The sequence below is a fragment of the Microtus oregoni genome, unplaced genomic scaffold (genome assembly GCF_018167655.1).
Source record: "Microtus oregoni isolate MIOR12 unplaced genomic scaffold, Mior012 000036F_ref0000092, whole genome shotgun sequence".
Classification (NCBI taxonomy): Eukaryota; Metazoa; Chordata; class Mammalia; order Rodentia; family Cricetidae; genus Microtus; species Microtus oregoni.
The window spans coordinates 15,869,348-15,888,801 of record NW_024543095.1 but is presented as its reverse complement, the minus strand read 5'-3'; the positions used below and the strand labels follow the sequence as shown (position 1 = coordinate 15,888,801).

The 19,454-nt window shown below is 40.2% G+C and overlaps 1 protein-coding gene and 1 pseudogene across 3 annotated transcripts in view; both read right to left on the bottom strand.

Moving 5' to 3' along the window:
• Positions 1–19,454, bottom strand: part of Camkmt (calmodulin-lysine N-methyltransferase) — a 392,778-nt gene that overhangs the window by 289,452 nt on the left and 83,872 nt on the right. The gene's annotated exons all lie outside the window — the stretch shown is intronic.
• Positions 16,313–17,200, bottom strand: LOC121433048 (annotated as a pseudogene).

Genomic DNA, 19,454 nt, shown 5'->3' with positions numbered 1-19,454 from the left:
AATTTTATAAAGGACCCCCTAAATGGAGAAGGCCCAAGAGGAGAGCTGGCATTCAATATATATCCAAAAACCTTTGTACACAGAAGTTTTGTTAGATTTTTTTCATAGAGACATCAGTATGGATTCCAACAAGATACACAAAAAGCGCTTAACACTTAATCTTTCTTCAACAACAACAACAACAACAAAAATAGAGAGCTGGGTAAATGGCTCAGTGGATGAGAGTGCTGACTTCTTTACAGCTGTGAAGAGCTGGTCCAAATCCACAACACCTATGTAAACCTGTAGGCTTGACCACCCTTGCCTGTAAGTCCACTATTGTTGAGTAGAGATGGTGTTTCAGGTAGTCAAAGGCAAGTTTCGGATCAGCGAGACCCTGTCCCAAGGCAATAAGGTAGAAAGCAATACAGGAAGATATCCATGGTGCTGTCCTGGCCCCAGCACAGGGGTGAGTCTAGCGTGGTTACAGAAAGACATCCAGGGTGCTATCCTGGCCCCAGCACAGGGGTGAGTCGAGCACAGTTACATGAATGCACCACATACACAACACGTTCACACACACAAAAGAGAATTTTCATTACAATCAGACTTCATACAAAACTCTTGCTATGTAGCCCAGGCTGACCACAAGCCTGTTATGGCTCACCTGCCTGGGACTGCAAACGTGAATGATCATGCCTAGCTGCCCGTAAGACCTATCAATCACTCCAGGATCCTTTATATAAGGAAGAAGTACCAACATCGTCAGTCATGCTCAAGACCATGCTGGAAATAGAGAACTCAAGAGAGGTCTCTGTAAGGGTTGATAAAAAGAGTTCGCATGGCCAGGCAGTGGTGGCAAACGCCGCTTGCTTTTAATCCCAGCAGAAGCAGGAGGATCTCTGTAAGTTCGAGTCTAGCCTGGTCTACAGGGTGAGTTCCAGCACAGCTAGGGCTATTACACAGAGAAACCCTGTCTCCAAAAACAAACAAAAAACAAAAACAAAAAAAAAGTTCACATATCACAAAAGTATGAATTAAATACAGTAGTTTGATAAGCTTGGGGAAGCCAAGTAAAAAGTCTGAAACTTTGAAAACTACCTAAGCGAATACTTGGTCCAGCAGGGCCACCCGCCATAGCTGTAGTGTGTTTAAATCAAAGGGGAGGTTGCCATGCTGAAGGCTAACACAAGGTGGGGGCACATGCCACTCTGTGAAGCCAGGGGCCGCTAGGTGCCCGCGCTCTGTAGGGTAAGTCTTCCTCCTGGATTGCTTCCTTTCTCAAGTTGTTAATTTTAATTTTGCTATGAACTAAATTATTTCAATTTCTCTGCTTTGAGAGAAAATTAATAAGCAGGTTCTCTATCATTTTGGCCATGTTACTAACTGACATCTTTTCTTCAAAACCCACACATGGAAAGCAGTCTGGCTTAACCCAGCAAAGTTTTGCATGTGAGTCAAATCACTAAAAACATTCAGACTTCAAAAAAAGAAAAACTTAGTTCATTTCATATCCCTCATGATCTCTATTACCTGACCCCAATAACTGTATCTACAATTTAATTCCAACGAAACAACACAGAAAAAATAAACTTTCAATTATACTCTTCCTTTTGAAACAAGTTATTTACATTTTTATGAAAATTATTTGCTGCGACTCAAGATTAACAACATAATAGAAGTGGTCGCTGTGGTTCCCCTCTTCTGTTATCTATAGGTGGAGAAATGAGAAGCTTTGATTATGCAAATTAAAGCAGAATCTATTATCTTCTTCCTGATCTATGTCCCGATCATGGAGAATTTCTGAGCGGCGTTATTCTTGTACATTAGGAATCACAGTCGGTTAACTACCGCTGCTAAATGATGAGCTGTATTTGCCGACTCTATCAGTTTGACCCAGCTTCCAGGGCTTAATGGTCCTCCAGGCTAAAAGAGAAAGCTGATCCATCAGGCCTGCATTAACATAGAATCACACCCGGCTTATTGATGTGCGCTCAGCGTAACTACCTTCCCCAGCACCCAGCTCAGCCCATTATTTTCATTTTATCTCAAGTCTGGTTGTCTGCCCCAGTTAAAGCGGCAGCAAGACTGGTACTTAGGAAACAAATGCTCCCTGAACTTTCAGCCCTTTGCAGGGAGGCTTGCTAACATAGACTATATGAGGACACTCAGACCCACTTAGTGGGCATATCAAGAAAAGCCTACCGCAAGAAAAGCGTCACTCGCTGCCCTGTTAGCCAACAAGAAGTGTGGTGATTAAATGATTCTTTCGGCTGTAATTTTAAAGCACTACTCTGATTTTTGCTGAAAGCTATTTATAAAAATAAATTTCATAACAGCTACGTCTTTGCTGCTTAAATACCTTTTTCTTCTAAAATACAGAATGCACACTCAAATAAATGTTCCCAATAATAACACATTTCATCACCTAGGAAAATGTTACATTTAATGGTAACAAGAAAAACAACAATCTACAACAACCAGGCATTTAATGTGCACAAAACCCCATAATAAGAAGGGATTTAATGTGTGCATAAACCCTGTAGTGGGTTTGTATATAATCAAGCATTTGAGGTATACCTAAATCACTTTAATTGTAAATCTTTAAAATGAAAATAGAGTGCTTCCGTGGCTGTTTTGAATATACAATAACTACTAAAATTCTAAAGCTAGGCTCAAAACTATTTTTCTGAATTTACATAGTGCTCACAGCTATGATGCCGAGGGAATCTGAAGAGTGCACCGTTCACAAGCCTGGTATAGGTTCTTATTTCTTCTCCCTCCGAGGAAATCTAAGGCATGCACGCAAAGCATAGCAACCAGCCAGACACCACCGTGTAACCAAACCCTGGAAAGTTAATGGTGAACCTTTGATTGTGTATCTGTCACTCAACATTCGGGATGCGACCTTTTTGCTGGTCTTATTTTTGTACTGAGTAAATTAAAATCCAACCTAAGCGGCTGCCTGCTGAAGTCCTCCCCTCTGTTCCACTTTTAGAAACCCCAGATTATTATTCCATCTTCAGCCGGAAAGAAGAAAGGCAACTTTGGGGGTCGGTACTAGAAATTGAGCCCAGTACTTCACAGAGCTGCACACACACGCACACACACACACACACACACACACACAAACACACAGAGCAGGTGCTCTATCGCTGAGCCATACCCCTAGCCTTAGCGACACATTTAACTAATTTCATCTACCAATATTGTTTCATAAGTATTCATCTCTAATTGCCTCTCATCCACTCTCTCATCTCCCTCGCAGAGAGAATGAAAAGTTAACTTTTGCAGACTGGGAAAGCATTGCACAAAAGCTGGTTGTTAGGCGAGAGAAACAATTCTGACACTAGCGTCCTCGCAAGAGGACTGGGCACATGAAAACTCTCCAAATGCTGCTTCCTATCTGAACAGCACGTCGAGACCCAAAACACCACACCCTCCTGAAAACAGACTTTTCTGTTTTCAATTTTAAGCCCTGGACAGGTCAAGGAGGAAGCAAACGTTTACTGAGGACCCTCTTTGTGCCAGACATTAGTCACGTAAATGAATCCATTTTATCCCCTGAGTAGGCCATAAGGCCTGGTTTGGTAGTTTGCACTTGACAGACCCTCATGAGGCAACTCAGACAGAGGCTAAAGGTTACAAGGCTGGTCTCTAAACCAAGATCAATCTGACCCCAAATAGAGCTGGCTTTCTTTGCATCGCTGTGACAAGCTGTGCAAGCTTCCAAGAGATCCTGGGACTCATAGACAGCTTCCAGGAAGATGTGGGAGGCCTCAGCCTGCGTCAGAGGAATCAGTATCTCAGCGTTGTCAGATCTGTAATATGCCTAAGAGGAGGATTTTCAACACAGGAAGAGAGTTGTTAAGACTTTCTAATGTTTCTTTGTTTTCTCTCCTTATTTCTATTTTCAAAAGTCCCTTATACAGCAGGAACTTTGGTACCCTCAGGAGCTTATCACCCATATCCTTCTAGAAAGCGATACAAGAGGCGAGCTATCTCCATTTCCCAAGCATACAGAAACGCATCTAAGCATATGTTTTCGCTTGTGCACACAAACGACTCTGCTAGAACACGAAAGAAATGTATCATTGTACAGAGAAGGGGACTGTATTCATGAAAAACAAAGGGTTTGTATTCTCAAGTCATGCTGAACTTCACACCGTGTGAGTAAACCATTGATCTGAAACACACAGACATACAAATAGACAGGAGTCATAACGCCTTCGCGATGCATGCCGATCAATGGCATTGCCGCCACAACCTGCACGAGTGCTGCCTTATGAATTCTATGTCACTGTTTTAGGTAAAATCGATGCTACCAATAGAGCCGCGAAGGCTGCTTGGATGCACTCGAGTTAGTATCCCAGATGTGAGCTTTGTGGAAAATAGACATCTTTAAAAGAGTAAGGCAGGCTAACCGATTGCCAATCTCAGAAAAGGTAAGAAGAAAACATTCCGTGTGAGATTCCTGCCGTGAGCGCACCGTCATCATAAACGCATGCGCACCATCTCCCCAGGCATAGTTACCACTTAAGCACAGAAGAGCGCTGGTGGCATTGGTGGTGGTATTTCATTTTCCCTACTTGCTCCTCCCTCCTCAGAGACAGTGCAATGAAAGGTCAACTAGGCTCTAGCCTGGTTTTCATTCTGCCATCTTTTTTGTTTCTTCTTTCACCAGAATGTCTATATTGTGCAATACATTTGAGTACTAGAAGGTAAGGATGCTGGAAAAGGGAAGAAAGACCTCAATTTACAGCAAATAAAAACAGGGAAATATCAGCTGATAGCCCATTCTTTACAATTTATAGATTCTGGTTGTTTGTTTGTTTGGGTGTGTGTGGTGTGTGTGTGTGTGTGTGTGTGTCTGTGTGTCTCTGTGTTTCTCAGTAAAGTTTCTGGCACTCCAGTCAGGATACTCCTAGTAAGAAGTCGGGAGCATGTTTGCAGAGAAAGAGAGAATAATATCCATCCACGTAAGTCACAGCTGTCGACCAAGTGTGCTGGTCCATAGCTGCAGCCATGCTGGCGCAGAGCAGCACTTAGGAGACTGGACCTGGAGGATCACTGCAAGTTCTGAGCCAGCCCAAACTACATGGTGAGTTCAAGACCAGTCTTGGCAACATAGGTTTGCTGACCACCCAGCCCAGCCCAATCATTAGGGAGCCCACCTCCACTGAGACACCCTGTCTCAAAACAAGGTAGACAGCTCCTGAGTCATGACCCCCGAGGTTGACCTCTGACCTCCACCCATACACACATGTGCACCTACACACACAAAAAAAGTGCATACAAACACAAGCAACAACAAAACCCCACAAGGCTGCATGTCTCATGTGTCTCCTATGTACCAGCAATATCTTAGGATTCCTACTGACCCTACTGTCCACTGAGAAAATGTTTTAATTATTTGAGGTACCGTTAGGTTATAAAGTTAGGAGTATATACATAGTATATCTTCTATTCTCAAAGGATTTAGTAAAAGACAGATGCTATGATTTCAATATTTTGTAAGTATCATCCCATGCAGCCTGTTTAATTGATAAACATTCATCAAATTGAACTGTCCTCACTTTGACTTTTTTTCCCCAAGGTCAAGATTTTGGGTAACTTTAATTTTCAATTAAGGATGAAGTTTGTTGTTCTTTATAAACACACATAAAGTATATTTTTGCTTAGCATATATGCATGAACATGGGGATAATTTTTTTTATATTTATATATTTTACATATTGTTTTAGAATTTCATATAATGCATAAAATGTGTTTCTTGGTCAATCCTATGCCCCTTCCCTCCCTTGCAAGTCCTGCCTATCCCCCCACCACTTTTCCCTCGCAACCTAGGTATTGTTTTGAAGCCCAGAGTCCACTTAATGTTTCCTGGATGTGATGAGCGTAGGTCCACGTCCTGGCCCACGGGCCGTCTCGCAGGTGCTGCACGTCTGATGAGAACTGGCTCTCTCTCCACAGCAGCCATCAGCTGCCAACAGTTCCTCAGCTAGGCTGAGACCTTGATCATATGTAGGTCTTGACCATGCATTCACGCGCTGAGACTTCATGTATGCAATGGCTGTGTCATGTCTAGCAACTAGTACTTTGCAGCAATCACACCCATTAGCTCTGGCTCTCACAATCTTTTCAGTCACCCCCTCCCATGACGATCCCTGAAGGGTAAAAACAAGCCTTTAACACAAAGTGTTACAGATTTGGTGAGTTCTGAAAGTATTTTTTTATTACAAAATTGTAAGTTTCAGTAAAAAAAATTAATTTAGAAGCAATATTAATAGATTGTTTTACTTAGTTCTTTTTGCATGCCAGGCTTTATTCTAATAATATAAAATGTTTTACTCGTTTGATCCTGTATTAATTCTGACAATTAAATGTAATTGGGAGGTCCTTTTATAAATAAGGAAATTAAAAAAACAAATAAAATAATTTGATCAAATGACATAGTTAATAAATCATAAGGATCAAGCAATCAGGCTTAGGCACTACAGGTCTTAACCATCATATAACACAAGCTCAAGCTGGACTAAGGACTTTCAATGTGTGTGTCCTGGATCATATCCCTTTGAATCACCCCACCAGCCACGGATGACGCCTGGCTTGGAACCTCCTGAGTATCTTTCCATCCATGTCCACATCACATTTTCTTCAAGTTCATTATAGCATATCATGGAAAGATCATTTTCTCTCCTATTCCTGAATTACTCAAACCTTAAAATACAGTTTGCAACGAACGTGAAGAGAGAGAAAAAACGGAGTCAGGGCATTTAGAGAGCCCCCATCATAACCACCAGTGACTTCCCCTAGCTTGTGCATCTTCAGAACTAAGCCCTAAAACACATCCCTCACCTTGCCTTGGCACTATTGGTCCTGCCCACTTTGCCAGTGATTTATCTCTCCATGAGAAATGCCACCTAATACTGTCTTACTAAGGAAATTCCTTGAGACCTGGGATTCCTTCTCAGACTTTCTGGAGTTTAAAAGGGTGAAGCTGCCCTTGAGAGATTTGCCTTGACACTCCATCATTGTAGAATATTATTTCAATATTATTTATGCTGTGGAATATTTGGTTAATGATGCAAAGATGTGTTGCATTCTTTTATGTTGTATTTTGTTTGGCACTATGAAGAAGCTGTGTTACTTTGTCTGTCTAAAACAAAACACCTGATTGGTATAATGAAGAGCTGAGCAGCCAATAGCTGGGCAGGAGAAAGGATAGGTTGGACTGGCAGGCAGAGAATAAATAAGAGAAATCTGGGAAAGGGAAGATCAAGGAGTGAGAAAAGGACAGGAGAATGTCAGGGGCCAGCCAACCGGACACATAGCCAGCCAGGGAATAACAAGTAAAGAAAGATATATACAACAGAGAAAGAGAAAAGCCCAGAGGCAAAAGATAGATGGGATAATTTAAGTTAAGAAAAGCTGGCAAGAAATAAGTCAAGCTAAGACCGGACATTCATAAGAAAGAGTAAGTCTCTGGGTGATTTATTTGGAAGCTAAGTGTTGGACTTCCCAAAGAGTAAAGAGTAAAAAAACAACCAACACCACTCCATGGTGTACAGAGAAGCAGTCAGATGTGATAACGCCCTTCGGCCTCATAAGAGGTCTTCTCTCAGTGCTACACAAGATTCAAGAGGGTCACAATACAACAAAGCTGTGAGCTCAGAGGTTAGGTGACAAACTCACAGCACTGTCACAAGAAATATCTTAGACTGTGTCGGGTGAACAATAGCCTCTCTAGGCTTAAATAAAATCCTTATAGAGGCCCAATTCTTTCATGTCAAGAAATTCCTTTGATGCAGTGATAAAATACAGCTTCACCGCTACCTTATGCTCGGGGCCATCATGTCTTCCAAGATACAAGTAAAATACAGAAAGAGATCAGGAGCGAAACCATCTACTGTCTAGTAAACATGGCTTGCTCTGCTACCCTACGTTAGAGTATCACTTTTATTCAAAGCTATTGCTCAACTGGCCAGCCCATAGGGAGGAAGGAAGGAAGGAAGGAAGGAAGGGAGGGAGGGAGGGAGGGAGGAAGGTGCTGATGACCCCTAGCTGCAGGGGTCTGGTGAGGCATTTGGAATGGTGACTCTGATGACATTTATGTTTCTAGAACTGCAGTTGGATAGGAGGGATGACTTAAACGAACCACAGCATAGTAGGACAATATGATTGACAAAAAGTAACTGGATAATGTGGAATAACAAATAGGGTTTGGAACGCTCCCAACACACACAAACGGTAAGCGTCTGATAGGTCTGACAACGGGCAACGAGGCTACACATTGTATCGAGGCATCAAAATATCACATGGTAATCACATACAGGTACACCATTACTGTGTGTTGACTAAAAAGTACATACTAGACAGGCATGGCGGTGCACACCTTTGATCCCAGCAAGTGGGATGCAGAGACAGGCACTTCCTGTGAGTTCCAGGCCAGCCTGGTCTATGGAATGAGTTATGAGTTCGAGGCCAGCCTGAAATACTCATTGAGACCCAATCTTAAAACAAAAGCAAAACCAATGAACTTCCTGCCACCAGGTGTCTTCTTAGTTTTAGTGACTGAATCAGAAGTTGAGTGGGTATTGAGTAACACACTCAAAACATTCAAGGGTTCGTCTGTGTGACTCGGTCACTTATCATTTAGTGCTTTTTCAACCCACATTGAGGAAAACCCTCAGTGATGAACTTAAAATCTCCTTTAAAGCCCTTGAAACTAACCTAGCCTAGAAAAACAAAGTTCTTACACAATATGCAATATAAACACATAATTATCTCTGATTTACTCTATTATCTTTGTTATGGTTTAATAAATATTTCACTTTTTATTAGGAATTGTGGAACACGTTTTTCCAAAGTTAACAAAAGCAGATGCTATCATCTCCTCATTCCTGAAGGACTCCTAATGGAGCCAGGCAGAGGCTTTCCTTTCTCCCTGCATACAATTCTGATCCGTACTTTCATTAAGACGACATGCCTCAAACTTTATGTCCAATCCAATGATTTCCTAAAACCTCCTAAGACTGAAAAGCATTGTGGGATACCACGTCTAGTAGTTAAGTTTCTCTAACAGCCATTTTCTTAGATTATCTCACCTATAGAAGAAATAAAAAACAAGTAATTTCATTTTAAACCTGGGTTTTAGAGAATTTTCAGTAATGCGTTAAAAAATGATTCTGTTCTTTGCCAGTAACACCTGCCCCTCAAAATGGACAACAAAATTTTCTTTTAATAAAAATGTTTTCTATATAAACTACAGGATATAAATTTCCTTAAACTAAACCGAATCCGTTCTCGATCCTAAAGATGACAAAGATTATCCCACGAGCTGAATTTCCCCGCTAGGCTGTCAACTTGAATGTCTTCTGTTTAAAAATAGATGCCCATTACATTCGGTACCGGGCTGGCAAAGCACGCCAGCAATGCGCCTGTATCACACACAGGAGCCATTGGGCAATGCGCATGATTATGTTTAGATTACTGGCATTTTTTTTTTACAAGACCCTGGGCTAATTTTAAATGAGATGGTTAACTTGAAATAAATCAGAGCCCATTTTGTTTTACCCTAAAACTAAGAGCTATTTTCCATTTCTGTCTCACTGCTGCAAGCATTAATGATAAAGAAAACAAAACTCATTGAATATATACATGGGAGGAAGTAAAGAAGCATGTATGTGTGTCTATGAGTATGTGTGTGCGCGCTCCCTATAGTCCTGGCTATCGTTAACGGCTGATGTAGGTAATATTGCCACCATGCGAGCAAGCACTGCCGTAGTCACGAAGTACACGATAGGCTGCTCACTGAAAGCATCACCCCAGAAGCAAACAGCCCTCGATGGTGGAGCACAATGTGTCATTAGGTATCTTTTACCTACTACTGCATAATTCCCCAAATACTTCAGCATGGGATACTGTGAGCAATGATTTAAAAATATTTAAAAAAAAAAAAAGTGCACGGGATCTGTAGCTGAGCCTCTCTGCCCCAGCATGGTATCATAACTGCAGGCATGAGATGAGAGAGATGGTGACTCCCCGGTCCCAGATGACTTGCAAATATATCTAGTGAGTGCAAAGACCAAGCTGAAGCTTTTGTTTTGTGTGTCATTATTTTCTTTGACACTGACTAGCGGTGGAGCGACATGAGAGGGTGTAACACAAAGGTTAAACATAAATTCAGCTTCATAAAAAAGAAATACATAAGTTCTACTTCAAAAATTCCTACTTGAGACCGTCAGTTGTAAAACGACTTGTAAAGGCATGGGTTCTGATGATGCTAACATGTCAAAGGCATGGGTTCTGATGATGCTAACATGTCAAAGGCATGGGTTCTGATGATGCTAACATGTCAAAGGCATGGATTCTGATGATGCTAACATGTCAAAGGCATGGGTTCTGATGATGCTAACATGTCAAAGGCATGGGTTCTGATGATGCTAACATGTCAAAGGCATGGGTTCTGATGATGCTAACATGTCAAAGGCATGGATTCTGATGATGCTAACATGTCAAAGGCATGGATTCTGATGATGCTAACATGTCAAATACATATCGGTCATAGAGCCAGGCTGCGGCTCAGCCAAATATGGCAACAAGTGTTTCAGGGTAAGACACGAGCTATATTGAATTTGTATCTGTTGAGAGTACATCTCAAACATGAGACGTGAGCATACATGCATTACTTATCAATATCCTATCTGAGTCAACAACACGTTAGGTTCACCTGTGGCAAAGCCCTGCCTGGAAAAGCAAAACAAAACAACAACAACAACAAAATTCATGTAGTTGCCCCAACTGGATTTTTAAAAAATGCCTAAACTAGCTTATGGGATCACCATCAAACAAATCGCATATGGTAAACAGTATCAAATTTACAATTTAACATTAGTTCTGTCTTTTACTAGCTGGTTAAGTATGTGATATTACTAATATACAAATTCTACTATATGTGCATATGATGCTTACATAATTAAAATATCTCTTTTGCCTTTTCAAAAGTCAGATAGGTTCTTCCGCTGAAATACATAGACGTGCTGAAGGATCTTATGGAGAAGATCCTTGCCTTCCCAGCACCTCAAGTCTATCGCTAACATTCTACCATGCTTGTTTTATCTCGTATCGATTCCTCAAAAATAGAAAGTTTTAATAAAAGATAAACACATTTCACAAGAACAAATGAAATAAAGAGCGGTGCAAAGATGATAATGCTTCCCCTAATAATGAACCTACAATGTTAATAGTTAAGCTTTTGATTGCAGGCAGAGCCTCATAAATGATCGTTTCCATCTTTAAAAACTATGATACCTCTTTGTCTTAATAGAGACAATTGAATCTAAATTAACTCTATATTAGATTCTGAGTGATTATTATATCTTAATTTGAAAGGCAAGATTATGACAGTAACAGTAGAACATATTTTATCAGCCACGTGGAAAAAACAGACTTGCGAGACACAAAAACACTCGGTTTTGTGTTAGAGTCATACGACGGGATTTTTCTAATCACTGATGTATCAGACAGTACAGCTATTCTAAGCCAACACTGGATGTACTATTATACATATTCATTATAGAAAACAAATGTTCTGTTTCAAATCTGCACTTCAACAAAAGGATGCCGTCCACATTACCCTCTCTAGAGACTGAATGCATTGGCTTTGGTAAAGTGTAAAAAAAAAAATAAACAAAAACTTTAATGAACATAATTATTATTCTCAAAGATTTAAGGAATATATATCATCTGCTTTTCATCTTATCTAGAAATGAGTTTTGAAATTTGTGTCATAAGCAAGAACGCTGGCTTCACGTCCTTAACTTTCATCTCAAATGAATACTTAGTGCTTCCTGCAACCCTGGGTACTTCCTGAACAACTTCCAGCAGGTCAGGGAGCACAGGGGTCTACAGACAAAAGGCAAAGCACATTTTAAATACTCGAGGATCCTCCGGTAAGTTAAAGGCCTAAGTGAGAGAAATCCTCAAATTTCAAAGCCCACTATAATACTTAAATAATTTCTGAAGTACTTCTAAGAGCTATCTATTGCAGTTTTGTTTTGTTGAAATGTTTTTCACATCACTCTGGATTCCACAAAGAAATAATGAATGGCGCTTTTTATTCTTCTTAATTCAACTGATAAGAAAGCACATATTAATTAAAAGTAAGCTTTTTAATACTCCAAAATAGAAATGAGCTTTTAATGTGAATTTCCCATTTTGAAACAATGCATGAAAATGCATGGGTGACAATGTACCTCAAAAATGTTAGTGTATACAAGACATTCTTAATTACCACAAAATATGTTTAAGCAGGTCTGGAATGCCTGGTACCCCCTTTTTAACATTTTTATTTGCTGATGAACCAACAATGTTTGGCATAATTAACACTAAGATCTTCAAAACTCAATGACTGAAAATAATTGCCCCTCTCTTTTCTTTCCTGAGTACTCAGAAGCCCAACTTAAAGATTTAGAGCTGACTGGGCAAACATAAAGAGTGTCAGAGGCAGTGACCACTGACATGCCATTCAAGGCCCAGGGAAGGGAGTTCAGGCTTGAATGCCTTTAAACCGCTCATTGGTAAGATCAGCTATCAGCGAGATGCAGGGTAAGTCAGCATTATTCACTGAGCCTGCTATGACCTTAAAATCACTGCTCCTGGGGCATGTTCAACCACCAATTAGTTTCTAGGCTCACTGGACATCCACTGCTCAGTAAAGGCACTGGCCCTTCATTCCACGGTGGTGATGAAGTGTGTATGATGGCTTTCTCTGCACAGCTTCCCTCCTGAATCCGCCCCATCGTGAGCTAATGCATTCGGTCACCTGAACCCCCCTCAGTTATCACGGAATGTGATACTTTACTTTAAAACTACCACAATTTAATTTGATCACCATGAATGCTATTGTGACCATGAAAGCACATATGTAGACCAAGGTAAAAGAAAATAATCCAAATTCAATTTTCTAGTATATTAACTATAGTCTAAGATAGTTAAATATAGAAGATCAGAGTCCCTTTTACTCAAAATGGTTATTTTATCAGCTGTTACCATTCTTGAGAGAGGAAATTTCTTTGTTGTTTTTAAGCAATCATTAATTAGCAAAAATATCCTGTTTTCACTGTTTCTAAAAAGTTTTAAAAATATTTTTTTCTTTGGACGGAAAAGAATATTACATATAAGGGAGCATACTTGATAAATAACTTTAAGATAATATCACACCACGATAAAAGAATACAAAGGCTGTCCACAGTTTCTACTCGGTAAGATATAAAAAGCCAAGGGCAGAGCCAAAATTGGATATTTGGGAGGGAAATTGCTGATAGTTATATAAGTAAGGCTACCCTGAAGATAACTGTAAAGAGAGGATCTGGAGACAAGATAGAGGTATGTCAGCCAAGACTGTTAGCTGAGATGCCCTGCACAGCTTCTCTCCCAATAACCAGAGGACAGCACTTGAGATTGGTGCTCTGAGTCTTGCCCCTCCAGTGATTATGAAGATAGAAAATCCTCCCCCTCAGCTGAGGGGTCAGCCTTTAATTCATACCCAGCCTCCTTGCAAAATGATCTGATGAAGGTTTGGTTCGGCCTTTTTAAAAGAGCTTTCTTAAGATATAATTACCATGTGTTAAACTTCACCCATGGAAAGAGAACAGCGAGCTGACAGTTCCTCACGTATTTAGAGTTCTGCATCAACTGTTTCAATCAAGTTTTGAGCAATCTCATATGGGGGAACAGGAGAGAGAGACCCCATTCTCTTCATCCTCTATAGTTCCCTTCCTAGAGTAACTGCTTGTCTACTTTCTGTCTCTACAGATTTCTCCACTCTGGACAGTTCACATAGATGGGATTTTTATTTATTTATTTATTATTGAAAAAAAAATTTCTGCCTCCTCCCAGCCTCCCATTTCCCTCCCCCTCCTCCCACTCCTTTCTCCCTTCCCCCACTCCTCTTCCCTCTCCAGTCCAAAGAGCAGTCAGGGTTCCCTGCCCTGTGGAAAGTCCAAGGTCCTCCCCCCTCCATCCAGGTCTAGGAAGGTGAGCATCCAAACTGGCTAGGCTCCCACAAAGCCAGAACATGAAGTAGGAACAAAACCCAGTGCCATTGTCTTTGGCTTCTCAACAGCCCTCATTGTCCGCCCTGTTCAGAGAGTCCGGTTTTATCCCATGCTTTTTCAGTCCCAGTCCAGCTGGCCTTGGTGAGCTCCCAATAGATCAGCCACACTGTCTCAGCGGGTGGGTACACCCCTCACAGTCCTGACTTCCTTGCTCATGCTCGCCCTCCTTCTGCTCCTCATTGGGACCTTGGGAGCTCATTCAGGTTCTCTGTCTCTATCTCCATCCATCACCAGATGAAGGTTCTATGGTGGATATGCAAGATATTCATCAGTATGGCTATAGGATAGGGCCATTTCAGGTTCCCTATCCTCAGTTGCCCAAGGAACTAACTGGGGACATCGCTCTGGGCACCTGGGAGCATAAAATATCTTGGGGTAACTCTAACCAAGAAAGTGAAAAATCTATTTGACAAGAACTTTAAGGCATTGAAGAAAGAAATTGAAGAGGATACCAGAAAATGGAAGGATCTCCCTTGCTCTTGGATTGGGAGGATCGACATAGTAAAAATGGCAATTCTACCAAAGGCAATTTATAGATTCAATGCAATCCCCATCAAGATCCCATCAAAATTCTTCACAGATCTGGAGAGGACAATAATCAACTTTATATGGAAAAACAAAAAAACCCAGGATAGCCAAAACAATCTTATACAATAAAGGAACTTCTGGAGGCATTACCGTCCCTGACTTCAAACTCTATTACAGAGCTACAGTAATGAAAACAGCATGGTATTGGCATAAAAACAGAGAAGTCGACCAATGGAATCGAATAGAAGACCTGGATTTTAACCCACAAACCTATGAACACCTCATCTTCGATAAAGAGCTAAAAGTATACAATGGAAGAAAGAAAGCATCTTCAACAAATGGTGCTGGCACAACTGGATGTCAACCTGTAGAAGAATGAAAATAGACCCATATCTATCGCCATGCACAAAACTCAAGTCCAAATGGATCAAAGACCTCAACATCAATCTGAACACACTGAACCTGATAGAAGAGAAAGTGGGAAGTACTCTACAACATATGGGCACAGGAGATCGCTTCCTATGTATAACCCCAGCAGCACAGACATTAAGGGCAACATTGAATAAATGGGACCTACTGAAACTGAGAAGCTTCTGTAAAGCAAAGGACACTGTCACTAAGACAAAAAGACAACCTACTGACTAGGAGGAGATCTTCACCAACCCCGCAACAGACAAAGGTCTGATCTCCAAAATATATAAAGAACTCAAGAAATGCTAATTAACCCAATTAAAAAATGGGGTACTGAACTGAACAGAGAATTCTCAACAGAAGAAGTTCAAATGGCCAAAAGACACTTAAGGTCATGCTCAACCTCCTTAGCAATCAGGAAATACAAATCAAAACAACTTTGAGATATCATCTTACACCTGTCAGAATGGCTAAAATCAAAAACACCAATGATAGCCTTTGCTGGAGAGGGTGTGGAGGAAGGGGTACCCTCATCCATTGCTGGTGGGAATGCAAACTTGTGCAACCACTTTGGAAATCAGTGTGGCGGTTTCTCAGGAAATTCGGGATCAACCTACCCCAGTACCCAGCAATACCACTCTTGGGCATATACCCAAGAGATGCCCTATCATATTACAAAAGCATTTGTTCAACTATGTTCATAGCAGCATTATTTGTAATAGCCAGAACCTGGAAACAACCTAGATGTCCTTCAATGGAAGAATGGATGAAGAAAGTGTGGAATATATACACATTAGAGTACTACTCAGTGGTAAAAAAACAATGACATCTTGAATTTTGCATGCAAATGGGTGGAAATAGAAAATACTATCCTGAGTGAGGTAACCCAGACCCAAAAAGATGAACATGGGATGTACTCACTCATAATTGGTTTCTAGCCATAAATAAAGGACATTGAGTCTATAATTTGTGATCCTAAAGAAGCTAAATAAGAAGGTGAACCCAAAGAAAAACATATAGTTATCCTCCTGGATATGGGAAGTAGACAAGATTGCTGGGCAAAAAATTGGGATCTTGGGGGTGGGGTGGGATGGGGGTAAGGGGAGATGGGGAGAGAAAAGTGAGAAGGGAAGGATGGGGGAACTTGGGGAAATGGGATGGTTGGGATAAAGGAAGGGTAGATATGGGAGCAGGGAAGCATATATCTTAATTAAGGGAGCCGTTTTAGGGTTGACAAGAGACTAGATGGGATTTTTTTTTTTTACTTTCCCCAACTTTATTAAAGAAAAAAAAAGCAATGGTGGTAAATCTCTAGAACATGGCCAATTTCCTGGGATTCCTCCCTCGAAAATGTGACATTTGATTTCCAAACACATGCCGATGCACATGGTTCCCATCACACTAGGCAGGCGAGAAGCTGAAATCCTGATGTGCTCATCTTCCGTCTTTCCCCAGTCTGTGGTCTGTCTTTGGGTCAGCAGTGATTGCCTGAACAGCTACTATGGCTTTGTTAATTTTCGTCCGTAGCTCTCTGAGCTCTTCTCTGTGCAGGAATCGCAAGATCTGAGCAGCTTCGTTCAGAACTGCATCTCCCGTGTCAAAGCCAAGAATACGTTTGTCTAGAGCAACAGGTAGGCCCTCTTTCGTTTGATTTGCTTTAGCAACTGTATCCTGTGTTAGACGCTCCTGAACCAAAATGCGAATGGCCTTAAGCATTACCAAGTAATCATCATGACGCTGAATCTGAAGGAGGTTAGCCAGAGCCATGACACCAGCCTTAAAATCAGGATTATTTACGTCGAGGTTGATCAATGGCTCTGCATTTTTAGCTGTGTTGTCAGTATTTTTCCTGTTATCGGGTACTAAGTCTTTGTATTTTTCAGCATTATCTCCATATTCAAGTCTAACAACTAAACCAAGAAGCCAGTCAATTGCTTCCTGTCGTTCCTGAATCTTGAAAGGACATCTCTGAGATACTTTTCGAAGAACTTGGGCCAGTCACTGCTGTGGATATTTCTCAGGTTATCTCTGTTTTCAATCTTGTAGTGTCTAATTTTCTGGTCTTCAAGCCAAACAATGAAGTTTCTAAATTCTGTTTCATCTTTGCAGTTGAAGCCTGCAGGGTTGTGGTAGTCCAGGGCCGTGAACTTGCGTCGGAACATGGTCGCCGGTGCTCGTGCTGGCCGCCCGGGCCTCTGCCGGGACACCTAGATGGGATTTTTAAATGGTGTTCTTTGTGACTGATTCCTTAGATTTAATATAATGTTTTATGGGGTACATTGACATTATAGTGTGTAACAATAACTCATTCCTTCTTATTGGTGAAATGTTACTGAATGAATTAATGTTGTTTACCCATCCCCTGACTTTTACGACAACACAAAATAATGCCTGGGAACAATAGTTCATAGCCTATGCTTAGATGCACTGGTGAAAATCTCCTTCCAGATACGAATTATATGTCACATTAGTTACAGATGTGTTCTGTAAATGGGATAAATATGGTGGTTTTAATAATAATATGTCTAGATGCTTGATCCCCAGATAGTGACCTGTTTGGAAAGGATTAGGAAGTGTAGCCTTGTTGGAGGAGATGTGTCACTGTGGTTGGGCTTTTAGGTTTCAAAAACCCACACCAGGTCTCTTTTTCTGCCTCAGGATGTAAGGTCTCAGCTACTGCTTCAGCACCATGCCTGCCTGCTACCATTATGCTTCCTGCCATGATGATCATGGACCAACCCTCTGAAACTGTAAGCAAGTCCCAATTAAATGCTTCCTTTTATAAATTGTTTTGGTCACAAGTTGTCTCTTAACAATAATAGAATAATAACTAAAACAGTGAACTTAACTGATTTGTATAGTTTATAACTTATGTTTATAAGATATACATAATTACTAAATTTGAATAATATCAAGAATCAATATTTCTGTAGTAATAACAAAATTCATAGACAAGTATTTAAATAATATCCTCATAATCTTACACTTACATGTACAACTCCCAAATTCTTATACAGCATCATTCACTGTGGTACAGAACTGACAGTAAGCCAGAGAAATTAATAAAGTATAGTGAATGTTTATTATGAGATATCATGTGTTGAGGAGATACAACAAACACAAGTATACAACAAAATGGATAATCTTGCAATAGTTTTATTGAGTGGCAAGAAAAGAATCTGTAAACAACATAATATCTATCATAGTAGTATAATATAAATGTAAAATATATACTGGAAGCAATAGCACACATTTAAGATGAGCACATTCAAACAAATGAATTTTAAACATAGGATTAACTTGATCTGGAGTCACGGATTTGAAAATGAGGACATTATTGTTTTTCAGAAATATTTGTTTCCTGGAGAGAGAGAGATTATATTTTGCCATCCTATTGGCAACCATCTGGGACATGTATACTGCTCTGGCCAATAAGAAACTATGCCATTGCACTAATGTTATATAGTTTTGGGGTAGGGTGTGATAAAATATACAGCTCCTACCTTTAAGAATACCAGCGAAGAATTACACAAAATGAGGGAGCATGAAGAGAATCAATTGCTCCAGTAGAATGTCCATGCCACAGTGAACAGCAAATGTGAGCTTTAGTCCTGTTCTCTTATTTCTTAGCTCAAAGCCGTCAAGTCTCTTAATCACTATGTATCTCCATTTCTGCATCTGAAAATGAGTGATGGGGATGGGTGGTTCTCTCAGCTCTAAATCTTTCTAATCCTTTACTTTCATGTTTCTATAACAAAGTAGCATGTTGATGCATCATATTTATACAAAGTAGCATGCTATGTGTCACATATGTACAAACCAGCATGTTGATGCTTCACATATATACAAAGTAGCTGGTATGTGTCATGTATACAAAGTAACATGTTTATGTGTCTTTTACTTACAAAGTAGCATGCTATGTGTCATATATATACAAAGTAGCATTTTGATGTATCTCATCTATATATGAATTGTGTTTTTTAGTTTATATATTTTATGTATTTTATATAATTATAATATATAATATATATAAAATAGAAAACACAATTCCAAACAAAGATAAAATGTACTTCTCTTAAATGATTAACTACACCAAATTTTTATGGACATAAGTATGTCATGAATGTGTTTTATTAAATAAAGAACATACGGATAATTGAGTATAGAATGTCTTTATCAACACTAAAGTGGAAAAGGAATTAGCAGAATGTTTGTTATTAATGACAATGAAGGCAAATGATATGCCCATGACTGTGGCTATAATGAAGACTGATAGAAAACAGATTTTAGATAGACTGTTGATGGCCGGCACTGAACAGAAATATGTGATTCGACACTGTATAACCTGGCTTATATGGTGCTGAAAGACAGACAGGTGGCAAGAGGCTGCTGAACTCAGTTGAATTGCCGAAGTGA